Raw genomic sequence first — 16,418 nt, 5'->3', positions numbered from 1 at the left:
AAACAGTCTGTTATTAAGATCCTGTTCATGACATGGTAAAGGTCTTACAGGTCAGTCTGTTTTACTTTTTAAATGCGAATACCCTTGTCCAGCTCTTACCAACAGCAAGCTACCAGCTCTCAGCCTCATATATATGCTTTTCTAGGTGTCTGAAGAAAAAAGAAGCCTGAGTGGGTTCAACAAAGGGAACCAAAGATAATTATGTTTATAATTTATAAATATGAAGGTGACTTGTGGATGTTTATACTGCCCAGAAGGAAAAATGTTGTTAAAGGGAACCAGACATCTCAATCCTACAGCATTCTGGTTTTTTCCGTGAAATAAAACTCCATGGTATGAGTGAATAGTTTTTTTCTGCTGTTAGCCCCTCAATTCTATGAAGAATATCTTGAATGTTATTTCCTTGCCTCTTTTTTTTTTGGTTTTTTTTGTTTACCAGACACAAAAAATGCTTCACTTAAAACTCCATTGTAGTCAGTGAGTGTCTCTAGCTGACACTGGATAACATTGTCATTATGATTTAGGGTCTCACTGATCATGCTTTATTATTTTTGTATTTTGCAGAAGGTTTTAACTCTCATTTTGTGTGTTCATTGAATTGTTTACAGTGAAGGGGCTCTCAGTCTCTACTGCCATACTAAAAGGAAATAGAGGAGAGCTTGCTGTTATTACCATGCAAGCTAGACAGTCTGAACAGTGCCTTTTAGTCAGATGTAAATCCACAATTATAAATCACCATGGGAAGGCGAATGGCAATCACTGCATTTTGATATATTGCCACAATACTTTTCATATAAATATACTGACCAGAATAGGGAATTTACGTGTATTTTCTATGTCTTTATGCAGTAAACATATCTCTTCAGAGCACTATTTGTGCTAGAAGTCAAAAAGTATCTCTGAGTAAGAACTACTCACAGAAGAAAGAAGAGATAGTGCCAGGCTTATGCACAGCAGAAGGATAAAAAAAATATGCTGCATGGCATAACAGTGTAGGGCTGTATAATTTCTACAGATTGGGATGTACAGCATGTGTAGTTGTGTTCATGTAGCGCATAAGTAGTTCCCCCCACTTCAAAGAGAAGGGCTGTCCCGGGAGCTATGGGGCAATCCAGAGTTTTAGTTCCTCCTTTTCCATAGACTTCAGTGGTATTTTCTGCAAGTCACTTCATTTCATTGCGCCTAAGTTTCTTCATCTGTAAAATAAATCCTTCAAATACAATTGGATCAGCTTCATACAGCAAATTACATCCGATGCTGAATCATGTCTTTTATCTCTCTATCTGCCTGCTTATTTTTATTGTGAGCTCCTCAGGGCAAAGACTATCTCTTGAAGTCTCATATATAATAAAAGTGTCTTTAGCACCACCGATCCCATTCTCTGGGACTGGAAGCTTACTGTAATAAAAATAAACAAATGCGATCAGCCACTGGAATTAAAATAAAGCATCCAAACCAGAGAAAATCTATAGTTATGACCCTCTTTCATGAATATACTAGCCCCCAAAACAGATACACTGTTTAGGTGCATCCCTGGACAGATGTAAAACACTGGCTGCACTTCAGGCTTTGGCCAATTGGAAGTGTTAAGAAAAAGGAGGTTTCTTGCCACAGCAGAGCCATTGAGGAATAAAATAACAAACATCATAAGCTAGGAAATGGGGTACTCAACAGTTCAATGGTCTTAACAAGAGACTGGAAAGGAACATTAATCTTCCCGAACCCCTGTTTCCAAATGTAGGTACAGGTTGGTGAGTCTAAACATTCCTGAGATGGACAAAAACCTAAGAAGGGATTTTTCTTGTGATACAGACACATTGGGGCAGGGAGGGGGGGAGCGGTATCTGGGAGAGAGCGCCAAGAACACAAACAGGTCTGCCTGTTCCTTGAGCCAGGGCTACCAGCCAGGTTTTGTGGCATGCCCACATAGCATGGAAAGACTCATTAGAAGAGTGTTTTCTTAGAGGACAGAAGCTGAAATCTTGTTCTTCCTGAAAATGTCATCTCCTGATACAGAACAGAGATACAGCCTGAATGGCAGTATGACAGGGATTTGGTCTGCTGAGCAGTTTCAGAGCGTGTTTACCATACTTCACCTGGTCAAAAAACTGAAGAATGGCCAAGATGGAAATATTTTCTTTTTTAACACCTAGATTTGATAGCTCTGAGCATTAATTACAAATAAACACAGAGGAGCTAATAGGCTCATTAGGCTATAGAAACACTTTGAAAACTGTGGGAGGAGGTGCTGGATTGTTGAAGTCGGTCTCTTCAGTTTAAGCATGAGCTTTTTCCTCAGGCAAAACTTAGTGTCTCCCACCAGAGTCTGGTTAAAAGTCCTGAACCCAGGGTTGTGCCTTAATAATAGGTTCATGATACATTGCTCGTTATTTTTCATACATATTAAACTTATTTTGCTCCCAGAAGAGGTCTCTGAGGTCAGCAAACGCATTGTGATGCTCATTCCCTTTAACAGCATTAACACCTTACGTGAGAGTCATTTCTGCATTTTTGCTTCCTGTGCCTACATTTTAAAGGACATTATTTTCTTCCAGCAAAATATTTCAGTTCTTGCAATCAGTGCTTGTTTTTGTAAATTAAAGAATGAATTCTGCCAAATTGTTCTCCTCCTTTTCTGTCTTCCAGGGTTATTTTCAATGTAGCTTATGCTACTGTCTGTATATCTACTGTGTGCTTTACAAGAAAATGAAATCATTACACACAACACAAATTACTAGGCCTCTTTCATAATCACACACTCTTAATTGGCATGTAAGCACTAAGATCACTGTAATACATGCAGTAAAATGTCTCCGACTCATTTTTTTCTCCCAGGTTTAAAGGTCAACAAGAATATTTTTCTTTAATTTGACAGGCACACAAGAAATAATGCAAGACTCATTTATGGTCAGGTAATGCACAAAGAAATCTATAAATCAAGCTAAGGGGAATATTAGATCATGCTCATATCTGAACCCATCTGGCTTAGTTCACAAAAATCAATATGAGGCAGAGAGCTCAGTATTACTCATGATTTATGCTCTCGCATCTAAGGGGAGAAACATTTGCAATTTTTAAGTCACTTCATCTGAAACAAAAGGATATGAAAAAGAAACTACAGTTGGCCATTACAACATAGGCATTAGGTAACTAATCTGATGACAGATTATAGCTGCTGGAGGAAGGGATGATTCTAGTGGTTTCATTCCACTTAATGACTCAGCACCTTTAGTATTTTGATCTTCCTTCCCCCCAAGGTGTATTAGCACAAAGCTATTAAGAATAAAATTAGCTAGATTTCCACGTGTTTGATTTTTGTAGATGAATTGCAATTGATAGTTCTCGGGCACAGTATCATTAGAAAATATAGCGTACTGTAACATACATAACATACAGCTTTTCTTCACTGTCTTCAAATATTACTTTCACCAATAAACCTCACACCTAAAACATATCACGGCCAAATATTAATCCTACCCCATATACCATAACATATTACACATGTAAGCTTTTGATCCTTTTGTGAACATCCAGGATTTACATGAAAGCTTTCTACCTATATAGTACATGTCTCAACTAAATAAAATCTCCAGCTGCCCTTAAGTTCAGCCTCCCCAAGAGGCAGGATGAAAAGTGTCAGACTGCGTTGCAGTACGCTGCACGAATGCACAGAGGAGCGAGGGATTTCACAAAGCAATTAGAGTATGAAAAACAGATATTGCAGTGATGGGTGCCATAAAAGTACCAGGGGAACTGGGGCAAGTAAAACATCCATTTCAGCTACAGTGATCTGGTTTACATACAGTGCTAATATCCTTCACACAAGTACCAAATGCAGCTTAATTTAAACCTAGAAAGGCATTTAGACGGAAGGGGGAGCCTGACATATTTTTCTCCCGGCTAATGTGTACAAGTAGAATCAATAATTTTCCCAGTATATGTTGATAAATTATTACATCAGACATTATTGATCCAGCCAAAGGAGGAGGAGGTCAAAATAATGGAAATCGGATGGTTGTGATTAGAAATGCTTGGGATATTCATTTGGAAAAGGTTGATAACTAAAATGGTCTACAGGCTTTACACTTATTGATTTAATAAATAGAATAAGCCTTGCTGATCCAAAACAAGGTTACTTGTATAGGTATTTCAGGGGGTTGCGCTACTGAAAGCCAGTCTATATGTCTTCTGTTTGTGTTTGAATTATATTTTAGTTCAACACACCAAAGCATTCATTTTGAACATCTGTTCCTTTCAGCCACAATCTTCTACTGCATTTTGCTGCTGAGAACCCTTAGACTTCATTCTGGTAGCAGGCTTAGTACTCTTTCAAGTATTTATTTAAAAGGTTTTCATATGCTTGTGTCATTATTAATAATGAATATGCTCATTAATTTACACATGCTTTACAAACACTGGGCAGGATCCAAGAGCCTCCCATGTGAGGAGCAATGTGTTTGGGCTACGCTATTGATTCTTTCTCGGGTATATCCTTTTAGCAAGAGGATAATACATCGGTGTTGCATCTTTCAGCCCAAAAGATTCCAAAATGTTTTCCAAACCAAAGAGGGCAGTGTGCCTGCTAGCAGAGATCGCATCATCTATCCCAGGAAGGCATGACCTTTGAAGCATTGTATGGCAATAGCCTGGCAACGCAGAGCACTCAGGAGCGGCACAGGCAGGGAGCAGAGACTGTCATATCAGTCATTACACACAACACAGAGAGAAGAAGAAAAAAAAAAAAAAAAAAAAAAAAAAGAGGCAGAATGTGATTTACCCAGGTGGGATGCAGTCAGGATACAAAGTCCACTTTCCCTCCTCTTGCTTTCACACCACTGGAGTATCTTCTGTTCTGCGAGTCCCACTCGTCTCTTTGTTTCTTCCCTCACTAGCTTCGCTATCCAGGCACTACTCCCCTACCTAGGGCTCATTTCCCTTTTGCAATCTCAGCCTTCTACTTCTATCCTTTTGCTGTTAACGTGGTCTCCAGCTGCTCTTCTCCATAACACTCCTGCATCATACATCCACCGGCCAGCAGCCTACTCACCTCACCTTTCCCTTCCCTTCCCTTCCCTTCCCTTCCCATCCCTTCCCTTCCCATCCCATCCCATCCCCCCACCTCCCCTCCCGGATGAACTGGCCCTTTTGTGGTGCCAGACAGTAGCACCAGGCATGTCCTCTTCCCACTCTCCCTGCTGCTGTCTCTGCCTTACAGCCTCAGCAAGCAAGCAAGAGGGACTAGCAACAGAGGAGGCACAGCAAAAAAGCAACTTCACGCTGCTTCTTGCAAAGACTTTGAATGGTCTTGGTAAGAGCGATATCTATATCAGCTGGGGCTTGCGAGGATGGAGTGGGCCAGAATCTGCTTCACCTGTTCTCTCACAGGCAGCATTTTCCCCGGTACCCACAGGAGCAGGCTGGAGCACTGCCTCTGGGAAGGGTAATTTAACTGATAGTATATTGCAATTATTATTACCATAGCCCTGAATTAGAAAAGAGAAGCAGGGCTCCACTACATCTCTGGGAAAGGGTGGGTGGTGTTCACTTCTCATCAGTTTCCAAAGTCCATCTGAAATATGGTAACACAGGAAATGTGTATGTGCAGATATGGCTCATTGAAAGTCAAAAATTCTTATCCCATTTTTTTTCCATGCTTGGGATTTTTCCAAAGTTTCTCTCGATCATGAGAAACCAAATATGCTTTCCTTAAGGTCTTTAGAAATTCCTTGCTCTGGTTCTGGTGTAATGAATACCAACTGACTGTTGAGTTGACAGTAGTTACAAAGCCTGGGCCACATGGGACAGCAGTATAGTGTGAAAAATGAAAACATCCATATGTACTTCTCATTTGCTGTGAGTAGAAGGTGATCCTGAAAATGAATTCTGTATTTCTTCCCCATCATTCTTCACCATGGCCAATGCCTAAAAAGCTGCGTTTTCCTTTGCCAGCAGCACATCTAGCAGTCACAGCAGCTGCATAGGAGTTATATTGCCAGGGTGACAAAAGTCATCTTCCAGACAGGTAGAAAATGATACCAGCTCCATAGCACATGACTGGATCTATCATACCTGCTCAGTGTTATTTAAAGGTACAACAGCAGAGCATAACATGGCATATTGGCTAACTCAGTATAGCAGCACCATAACCTCTATACCAGGCTATAGTTATGAATCTCCTTTGGACAGTACAGTGTGACTGTTCCTTCCAGATAAGACCTACTATATTTGTTACCTGCTGTATAATAAGACACCTGGACCATCATTACCCTACTTTTTCTTTTGAGTATAGATTCTTCCATCCTAAAACTTACCAAAAGGAGCAGAGTTAGGATGAGAAGGGCTGGGCTGGGGTGAAGCGGGACAGAAACACTGGCTCCCTGCTCCTCTATGTGCTGCAAGATGAAGTGGATGCAATTTTGAGTTATAGTGGTGGGATATGGCAAAGTTTTCTGGTCCTTTCTAAACAGCCCAGAGTTCACTGATGTGAGGCTGGGCTGTAAACTATAAGATAGAGGGTACTCAAAGGGCCAGTGCTAAACATTTCCTTCGCTTTCCAGGCACTAAATTCAGCTATGGACGTTTACATGCAATAGTAGTTTAGGATTAGACAAAGAAGTACTTTATGACTGGGATTACACCCAAATTCAGGGAAGTCGTTTCAGATCTCTGAGGAGCAGTCATAGCCTAAAGCAAAAACACAGTTGTCCCGTGCATGGTGAGGTACCGAGCACTTACAAGGCAACAGAGAGGAACTTGGTGTCCCTCAACTGAAATGAGATATGATTTCCCCAGCGGGGAGTCCAGTATTTGTACTATATTCAGGTGACAGTGTTTATGTATCTCTGTTAAAATGGCATATTCTTTCCAATGCTGATATCTTTCTGGCCACAGAGGCTAAACTATTATTTCTTGTTCATACTACTTTTTTCTACTTCAGCCCCCCCGCTCCCCTCCCCCCTTGCTTCCTGTCACTTCTTTAATGTTTTTTATTTAGAAACTTTTTGTTATGTAAATAGAAGCTGTGACCTTTGCCTTTCCAGGGGCTGGTGCTAAGTTAATGTAGAACAGTGCCAAGAGAGACTAGTACCAAACAGGGTTACAGCACATTTTAAAATGCCATTTTTTTTCTTGTAATTTATTCTTCCTACCTCTAGTGTTCCTCTGCAGAGATATTTATAAAAATAGGTGTTCCATGCACTGTATATCACAGGTTTATTTAGGACTGTTGTTGAAGATTTACACTGCTCAAAAGAGCAGTCATAGCAGATAATTCCATTTGCAAGCTTCAACAAAATGTTCCAGGGAAAGTGCTGTTATCACCGTGGAGAATTTTAATGATGGCAGAGTTTACAGACAACTTAGTTGGCAAACAAGGCTGCAGCAACAGACACCTCAGCAGGCTCTTTTGCCAATGGTGGTTTTCTGATTGTTGCTGGTGCCTGTTAAACACACTTTGCGTCTACCTCCCAGCCCGCTCCAGAAACTTCAGAACTGCATTTATCCTGCAGCGCTAACCTTGCTCTTCATGAAACACCTATCAGGAACTCATTTTAAAAAGTTGCTGAGCGCCTCACAGGCCTGACTGGGGAACTTGGTCACTGTTTGTTCTGTTACAGAACTTGTTATGTAAGTTTTGGCTTTTAAGGAAAATTACTAAGAACAAAATGCAATGCAGCGTGACCATGGCCAAAGCTGGGTTAAGGTACTTCCTACTTTCTAGGAGATGCCTCATTAATTCATATCTTGCTAATCACAGGATTCGCTACTGCAATAAATTAATACAGTGCTTCAGTGATCTGTTAGCAGCTGTTGGAGGGGGTGAGGAAAAGAGGAGCTTGGAAGGTGGTAACTCCCTTCATCTTACAGTTGTCACTGAACAGAGACCCTCTCTGCACACATTCAGACCTGCAGGGACACTGCAGAGGGATGACAGTGATATCTTTGCTATATATTGCACATAATACGTAATTATTATGTGCTATATTTGCACAAAATATGTAATAACAATATAATGCTATACATTGCACATATCCAGCTTATCCCTACAGGCAAACTGTTTTGCTGTGCCACAGCCTTGGCAACACCTAAGAACCTGCTCGCTTGCCCACCTCTCAGTCACCACTTGCCCGTGCAGCAGGCTGTACCACTGCTGAAAGAGAAGGACAGACTAAATATACCTGGCTTTCCCTTTACAACTATTCAGTGGTGTCTGGAAAAAGGAATTTCAGCTACTCTTCATATTATTCCTTTTCAGCAAATGCATCAGGTTTTGGTGTTGCCAGTCTGACACCCCTTCATTAGCACTAGAAAAGCTCGTCAGTGTAATCCTGTGTGTATTGCACTGGAAACCTTGCAAGACACCACGCTACTCCCCAGTGATTTCTTCCCTTTCTTTCATTGCTTTTATGTTGTCAGCTAGAACAAAAGGAATTTCTGTTAATTATCTGTATGTTTGCTGAAACGACTAACCTACATCCTAGCTAGTGTGAAACAGTTGCTTAACTGAAGTTCTTGGCAGATTTACACACCTTCTGGTTGTAAGTTTAAAAAAATCTATTCCCGTTTTCAGATTTGCATAGTCAATTTTCCTCTTACATAAAAAAGAAACATTTTACCTTTTTCATTATTCTCCAGTAACTAAGGCAAAGGAGGAGGATTCAGTAGCTGGGATATTAACCTGAGCTGTGGAAGGTCCAAACTCAGCCTCTTCTTGTCCACAGATTCCCCATTTCCCTAAGGCAAGTTCTTCAGATTTCTCTGCCTCAGCGTCTCATCTGTAAAATGCGAGCAACAACGCTGTTTTCACACCTATAGATTGTGAAAATCTCAGCTATTACAGTGACAGGGATGGTGCAGGTGACTAAATAGATAAACTGTACTGCAAGAACAGAACACGGAGGGGTTTAATCTGATTTAGTGCTTTGAAAATATATTTATCTCCACAAATACGACTTTCTTTCAGTGCCATTCTTTCTTGATGGACTGTTTCTCAGTTTCCTCAGTTCACTTCACTACCCAGCCCAAAGACATTATGCCAATGTAATGCAGCAGGCAGGACCAGAGGGCTAGCAGTATTAACTGCTTGAGTGGTACTGCCACCAAACAGCAAATCATGGCCCCGGAGCTTCATGAATCATTTTTTTTGCACAGTAGCACATGACATAGCTGGAACTCAATTAATGTTTCCACCGATTTTGCATAGAGTCGTGACCTTGCATACAATATCCAAACAGATCACATGCAAAGTCACAGCCACCTCACTGACAGATACAAACTGAATGTCACCGTCTATGCACCCACCATGCTGTCCTCACCCTTGACGGCAATTAAATGTGATTTTTCTCCTCCCAGGCAAAAATTGAACAGCTGCAAGATGTGGAGATTTTATCATGGGTGTGGAGGGAGAGGGCTGAGATGTCTCTCTTCTTGTAGATAATTGCTGAGTTTAATGAGGAAGTTTAGCAGAATTTTTAACCATTGCTTCTGTGCCTCATTTAATTTTTTGCATATGGCATCATCAAGTTAAAAAGAGTGTGCATATACAGCACTTCTTCCATTCATGTATTAGACGTTAATGAAAGGAAGCACGAGGATAAGTTTCTCGCTAATGATGATGGAAAATTAGTTTCGAAACCCCAGAGGTATCTTGAAAGACACACCGATGATATACGAAGGTCCAAGGAGAGAAATTCAGCACAAAATACCACCTAGGCCCTTTTGGGCTGTTTCTCCAAGAGCTCCAGTTCCCGTTTAGTTTTGTAGTTATGGGGGAGGCTGGCAAAGAGTAAATACAGAAGGATCTTAGAGACTGCAATACTCACAGCAAGTAAGTGAGGCTGATAAACACAGCGCAGTCTAGGCAACGAATGCCAGCATGGCATATACCGCAAAGGTTACACGCCTGGAGACCTACAGGCAAAGACAGATTCATGGCTTTTTTTTTAAGTCCCAAGCTAGTGAAAAGTTGAGTGTCTGGAGAGGAGCAATGCTTTATGCATTAGTCATAACATTTTGAAGGGGAGCAAATCCACAGTCAGGAGCACAAGGTAGGAGGAAAACAGTTGCTAATTCTTTTCCTCTCTCATTCTGCAAGATGCTGTCTCCAGTAACTCTCAGGCATCTCAGCCAAGCAAAAAGAAGCCATTCAGAAAGGATCATGCACTACTTACACTGTGCTACCGTTTGCTTCAGCACCTCATTTGCTATCTTGAGTATTTCTTCTCTGATAAGATTGATGGAGTCTCACAGTGGTTTTCAGCGTGAAGGGAAGAGGGAGTGCTGAAGGTCAGGACTTACTGTTTTAGTCAGTGGTAAGCAGTCGGTCAAGGGTATCATACAAGCCACAGTATGATAAGGGACAGTAAGGGATCCGTTTGCCCAGCTTTGCCCTTTCCTGCTGCTACATGGGGAAGAGCTGTGGGAGCGAGGGTCAGGTGATGCTGCCGACGTGGCTCAACCATTTCACCACCTCAGACAGGTCTTCACTTTGGGAGTTTGTTTATATTCCCGATTGATAAGTCTCCTAATTCTTCTCTTAAGAACGCCCGAATCCCTCTACAGATAAGTAAGTATGACAATAAGGGTGCTTTTCAGAACAGTTTAGAAATAGCTCGTATACACTCAGCTTGAAAATTCCTCCACCACACAGCTGCTACCCTCTGCCTACCATTGCTGTTTGTCTGCATTGCCTCCCAAGTCCCCTGGGTTATCACTTTAATGTCTTTGACATTAAAACACTTTAACAGAAAGTTGCTCATTACAGATAGGCAGTGTAGGAAAAAAAGGGTGAGGCAAGGGGGAGAGATAGATAAATGGAGGCAGCAAAGAAGCTACTACTAATGATTCAAGTCAAAATAGCTTTTTTTTATGTTTCAGTAGGTCTCTAAAACACAGATACATCACAACCATTAGCATCAGATGCACAGTTTACTTATGTCAGTCTTGATGTTCTTAATTCATACTGTTTTACTGATCTCTAATAATATTTGGAACACAATTATGATATTGCAATTACAATATACTTATGTGGGAAAGAAGCTCTTTAGTGCTTTCTTCACATAGTGTGTGCTGGAAGTGTGTTTAAACCAGAGCTAATGGTCTGAAGAGGTCTCAAATCCCCCCGGTGTGGCAATGCAACATTTAATAATACAGCCATGATGCTACTGAAAAGGGATGCAAAATTAATCTGTAAAAAAAAAGAATGAAAAATGTTAACAATTTAAAAAAAAAAAAAGTAACGGAGGGGGCTGGCTGGAAGCTGGGAAAGTCTGGAATGAAGTCTAAAATGGTGCACTTAACCCCTCCGTTATACCTGGATATTCTGGGGATCTAACACTGTGGTGCAGCGACTCTCAGGCACACACAGCAAGTCAGCGTACAGGCAAAGCTGTAATTCTGACCTTGGTGAATGTACACAAACTCCAGTCATTGTTAGCCCTGAAGAGGGCTGCAAAGCTCAGACATTGCTACCTGGAACCACAGGAGCTCCTCTAATGGCTTTGTTAAACTTTCACAGCAACAAGTGACACCCAGAGCAGCACAGCTACGTTTTGGTTCTAACCACAAACTTATTGCTAGTGGTCAGCCCACACGCTGCTAATTGCGAGTGGGATAGAAATAATGTGCAGCCTGGTTTGACTTTAAGAAAATATATTTTCCTCAAATCCTACACTGTTTTCCCTCTGTTGTGGTCACACAACCATGAGCTATCATCTGATGAGGCAGAAGAACATCCAGGACCAAAAGGTAGATTTCAGGCTCTGAATATTTCTCTTGCTAGGATGAGTAGAGGCATTAGTCTGGAAGGAAAGGCACTAAGGACCCAGAAGCTGCTTTCAGTGAGACTTTTGATACCAGCTTAGGGTGTCAGGCAACATCCCCTAGGAGACACCAAGAATGCTAAAATTCACTACCTAAAACCAGGACAATGAAAGGAATTCCTTGCAAAATCCAACACAGTAAAACTAGGATGTATCGTTATTAGCAGTGCATCCTTCCAGTGCAGCAGAGCCCCACCACCTGACCGCTGGCATGCTCTCTCCAGTTTAACCAGACACGGGGCGGGGAATGCCCAGTAGCTGGTACACTGAACGTGTTGTCAGGCAACGCAGTTAGCTCTGTTGGCCACGGTTGTTGAGATTGGAAAGGCACAAAAGCTGTTATGTATCCAAAATTAGTCTAGCTAAATAATATGTAGTGACTGGGCAGGAGCTGGATCAACCTAAGGAAAAATTAACAGGAAGAATATCCCTCCTTCTTCGAAAACGGACTTCTCTCTGCTGAGAGGGGTTATGGATTGAATTTACTGCACCGAACTGACACCGCTTCAGGTTTTCTCCTGAAGGCTGGAGTCCTTAAGACTATTTTGTATCAAAATGCTATACATCATGCAACATGTACATATTATTAAATTACAGTAAAATTCACAGTATTAGTTTTGGCAATATAGGACACAGAACTTAACTTTGTCAAGGAAAGCACCTCTTATATCACAGAATTATGACCAAAGAATACATTTTCTGAAAGGTAGCGTTTTGTTAAAAAGCCATTTTGGCAAAGAAAATTGACTTGCTGTTATCAAAACCACAATGCTATTACAATGTGAAGTAACAGAGAAGTGACTCTACATTTATGGGCATCTGAGCATAAAATGGTGAAACAAGATTAGGTGTGAAATGAAGGAACACAAGGGCGCTTGCTGTTACTCACCTACTTCTGTACCCATAGAAGGGAGCAACTACACTAGTGAGCACCTGTGTCAGGTAAAGAAAAAAACACGCGTCATTTCATTTTTCAGTTTTAATGATTTCAAGTGTTGAAAATTCTTGAATGATGCTCTCCAAAATGATGAGGTTTAAATATAGTAAATGTCATAAATGCTTTCTGGATTTTATTTCATAATCAAAATAATTACAGTGCTATTCAAGGTTAAGTGCCTTAATATTGTTAATCATTCATTACATGTGATTGAATTAAGGGCCAGCAACATGCAACCCAGTCCTGCAGACGCTCACTAGCTGGGTACCACCCCTTTCTTAGTATAAGTAGCACAACTCAGCCATCTCCAGGGCCTCTAGCAAAACATTAGCTTTTGTAACATGACTGGAAAGTCACCAAATTTGGGTTATTTTCAGTCTATGTAGGAGTAAGTTCCAGAAAAAGAGGCGGTTGGGGAATTCTCCAGCAAAAGGATTTTCAGTGAGAAAATGGCCTTTTCACAGAACCAAAGTTTTCTATGTGGAAAAAGAAAGTTCAGACAAATATACTCTTCCCTGGGAGAATCAAAATGAAGGCTCGCCTGGCTGCTGCCTGCTACGCACTCCTTAGTTCCACTTTCAGCAAAAAGTGAGTTTAACAGCTGCTTTGCAGGCAGGCTGCTGGAAGTGAGCAGTCCCCAGCTAGCTGCCCTCCTGGCACGTGGACGGCGTGAAGGGCGAGGAAGAGGGTGAAGTGGGAAGAATTAGAGCCCCCTGCGTGCCTAGGAGACCCTTGGCAGTTGTCAGGTTTCCTGCACAGCTGTCCGAGCGGTTAGCAGCTAAGCACAATGAAAACGCCACTTAAGGGCCCAATAAATTACATTTTTCTGAAAATCCGTTTCTACAAAAATCTCACTTTGACATTTTGACCTGATTCAATACACCTCTCTTCCCCAGGAGAAAGGGTTTCTGTTTTCCAGACAATTCTGTCCACGTATCGCAGGGCTCTCGGGAGACCCCTTGCTACCCCCCATCGGTGCCATAATTAGGGCACTCCTCTGGAGTGACCCTGCTGGCCACAGCCAGGGAAGGGCTGTCCCTAAGGCAAGGCATCTAGGCAGATGCTGGGGTAACCTGAGTAAGCAATTAACAAACAGGCCTTGAGATTATAGTTGAGATCAGAAGAAAAGCTCCAAACCCTTTACCGACAGAGCTATGAAATGTTTGTTCCAGCCGCAGCATAGACACATGGGTTTAACGGCACTTAAATAAATTGGTGTCTTAGAGCATTCTAGGACATGAATATATTCGTCTCTTTGCTTAGTCGCAGGAAATTGCAGTGATGGATTGACATCATTTCATAATTGCACGCGATGCACAACCAAAACAGAGGGCTCAGGCAACGAGCTGCATTCTAACTAAATTCTGAATATTTGTTAATAACAGAAGTTCAGCTAGCATGATATAAGAACTGCACGTATAGGATGAAATGTTAATTTACTATGCTTCAGTTGAGATTTTTAAGGTAGTCTTATTTTCCTTGAATGCATGGATTTATCATTATCAGCCTGAACACAACTAGCACTCTTCAAGGTTTCTTGCTGAAAAGAAATTGAGCGTGCAAATACTCTTTCATCATAATCACACTGGCTGTGCAGGGTAATTCATAAAAGAGCCAGAAATATATTGAAATTCAATCTTGTTTTAGTCCAAATCAATATTAATAATTGTTTGAATTTTTAAAGTGCAATTTACAATTGAAAAATGTACAGAGATCAACACATAGTTGCTAACGCATCAAATTTTCCTATTAAACTTAAAGGCACAGTAATTTTACTTAAAAATGTTTCTTATAAAGCAGAAGGCATTGATCTGTGAAAACAACTATCTATTATTTATATGCACAACATTAGAATGGGTTTTAATTATAAATGAGCTAAAAGGTCAGTAACTATTTTATTTTTAAGGTCTTGATTTTAAATTTGTATAGCTTAATACAAATATTTACGCACCGTGGGCTTAGCAATTTTTGTCAATGGTGGGACGGCTCACAGTGGGATTAGACGCACACAATACTATCTACAGTCAAAACCCAGTGCTGTTGCACCTTTTACAGAGCCATTAAGTGTGAGGGACTTCAGATAACGAAAAATAATTTCTCCAAGCTTCAATCACGTTCTTTGCATGCAAATGCCTCAATTTCAGTAACGAATGCAAATATTCATGTTTGAGGTAACAGCCTCCAAGCCCTCAGCCAGAACTTGATTGGTGTCAACCCACAGGAGAGACGGCACAGGCACAGGGATGCGATGGCACAGGCACTGGGATGAGATGATAATGCCAGCCCTGAGAGCCAGCCCCAGCGTCCAAATAACCCTGCATGGTACAGGGCTAAACACACCAGGCAGGAAAAGATCCCTGGTTTATATTATCTTCACTGTTCAGTTACCCAAGCGTTAACTCAGCAGTACCAACGTGCTGGGAAGCATCTCAGCAGTCCATTGGTGCTGGGGAGAAGAATACCAGAACACCCTTTTTCTTCCCCAGAAGGATTCCGCTGTGTCACAAATACTTTGACAATTTTCCACCTCCAGGAGCAGGCATCATTATGCCTGTCCATATTACAGCAAGAAGAGGGAGGAAAGGACAGAAGTTTTCAGGCTGCACCTACTCTCCCCTCAACAAATGCAGAAGCTGAGAAGGGATGGAGTTACAAACTGAGTCTGATGTCAAACGCAGCGAGTCAATAGAGTATATCCCTTCCTATAGAGTATCAATGTAACAACAGGAACTTTCTCAGTGACATTTAATGATCTCCGATACTTAGAGCACACACGCACACCTAGCAGCTATTTGCCTTATCTGTTCTTATTACAAATCTGACAAAAGGTGCTTAAAAATAGAGTAACAGCAAACCAAATAGTAATACTTCCCACTGTACCAGCATTACAGAACAGATTTTAAAGACAGTTCATGCCTATTCAGGATTCTCATTACAGCTCAACATTGAAAATCACCTTCTGTTTAAAAGGCTGAGTAGTTGCTTTGAAATCTACACGTTTCCGGAGCATCAGAAATTCTGGTGCATGCCAGCATACAGATAAGGAAGAACTAGAAGTGCATCGCATGTAGGCACCTCAGTTCCTTATACAGTGACCATCATATTGGCGTCCCTGCTCCCCCATGGAAATGGGGACCTACCTAGGGTCATTTGCCAGACAGCCTTGCACCTCCTTTCTCACCCAGTCTTACAGTTACTGCAACCACCACCTAACGAAACAGACACATTGCTGAACACAGACGATGTCTGTCTCCTCCATGGCTCTCTGCTGGCAGCTGTGCACACCTGTCTTTCAAAGTATGACTCTGCTGAAGCTGCAGGTGGTGTTGTACCCCTTCCCCAAAGCTGACCTTGCCAAAATGCAAAACTTTCAGAAGCCAAGGAATGCAAGGGTAGGGCCAATGTTCACTACCCTGTGTAAGCAATGCCCTGGTATAATGCTGATAAACATACCCTCATGCTGCCTTTGAACAGGCACCACCTACCCCAGATGCTAGGCTGGCATCCCCAGGAAACTCCCGAGACATCACAGCTCTGCCTCTCTGCAACTCCACCAGCTTCCACAGGTATTTCCCCTCATACACAGAACCGTTTCACTCCTCTTTAAGTGATGGCAAAGCCCCCAGATATTTCTCTTCCCTAATACACACCTAGGAGATCCC

At 41.6% G+C, this 16,418-nt stretch overlaps 1 protein-coding gene across 2 annotated transcripts in view; it reads left to right on the top strand.

Moving 5' to 3' along the window:
• CHST8 (carbohydrate sulfotransferase 8) overlaps positions 1-16,418 on the top strand; it is a 185,763-nt gene that overhangs the window by 16,953 nt on the left and 152,392 nt on the right. The window lies entirely within an intron of this gene.

Source organism: Falco peregrinus, chromosome 14 (assembly GCF_023634155.1).
Source record: "Falco peregrinus isolate bFalPer1 chromosome 14, bFalPer1.pri, whole genome shotgun sequence".
Classification (NCBI taxonomy): Eukaryota; Metazoa; Chordata; class Aves; order Falconiformes; family Falconidae; genus Falco; species Falco peregrinus.
Note: the sequence above shows the minus strand (reverse complement) of the source record. Positions and strands in the feature narration are given on the sequence as shown.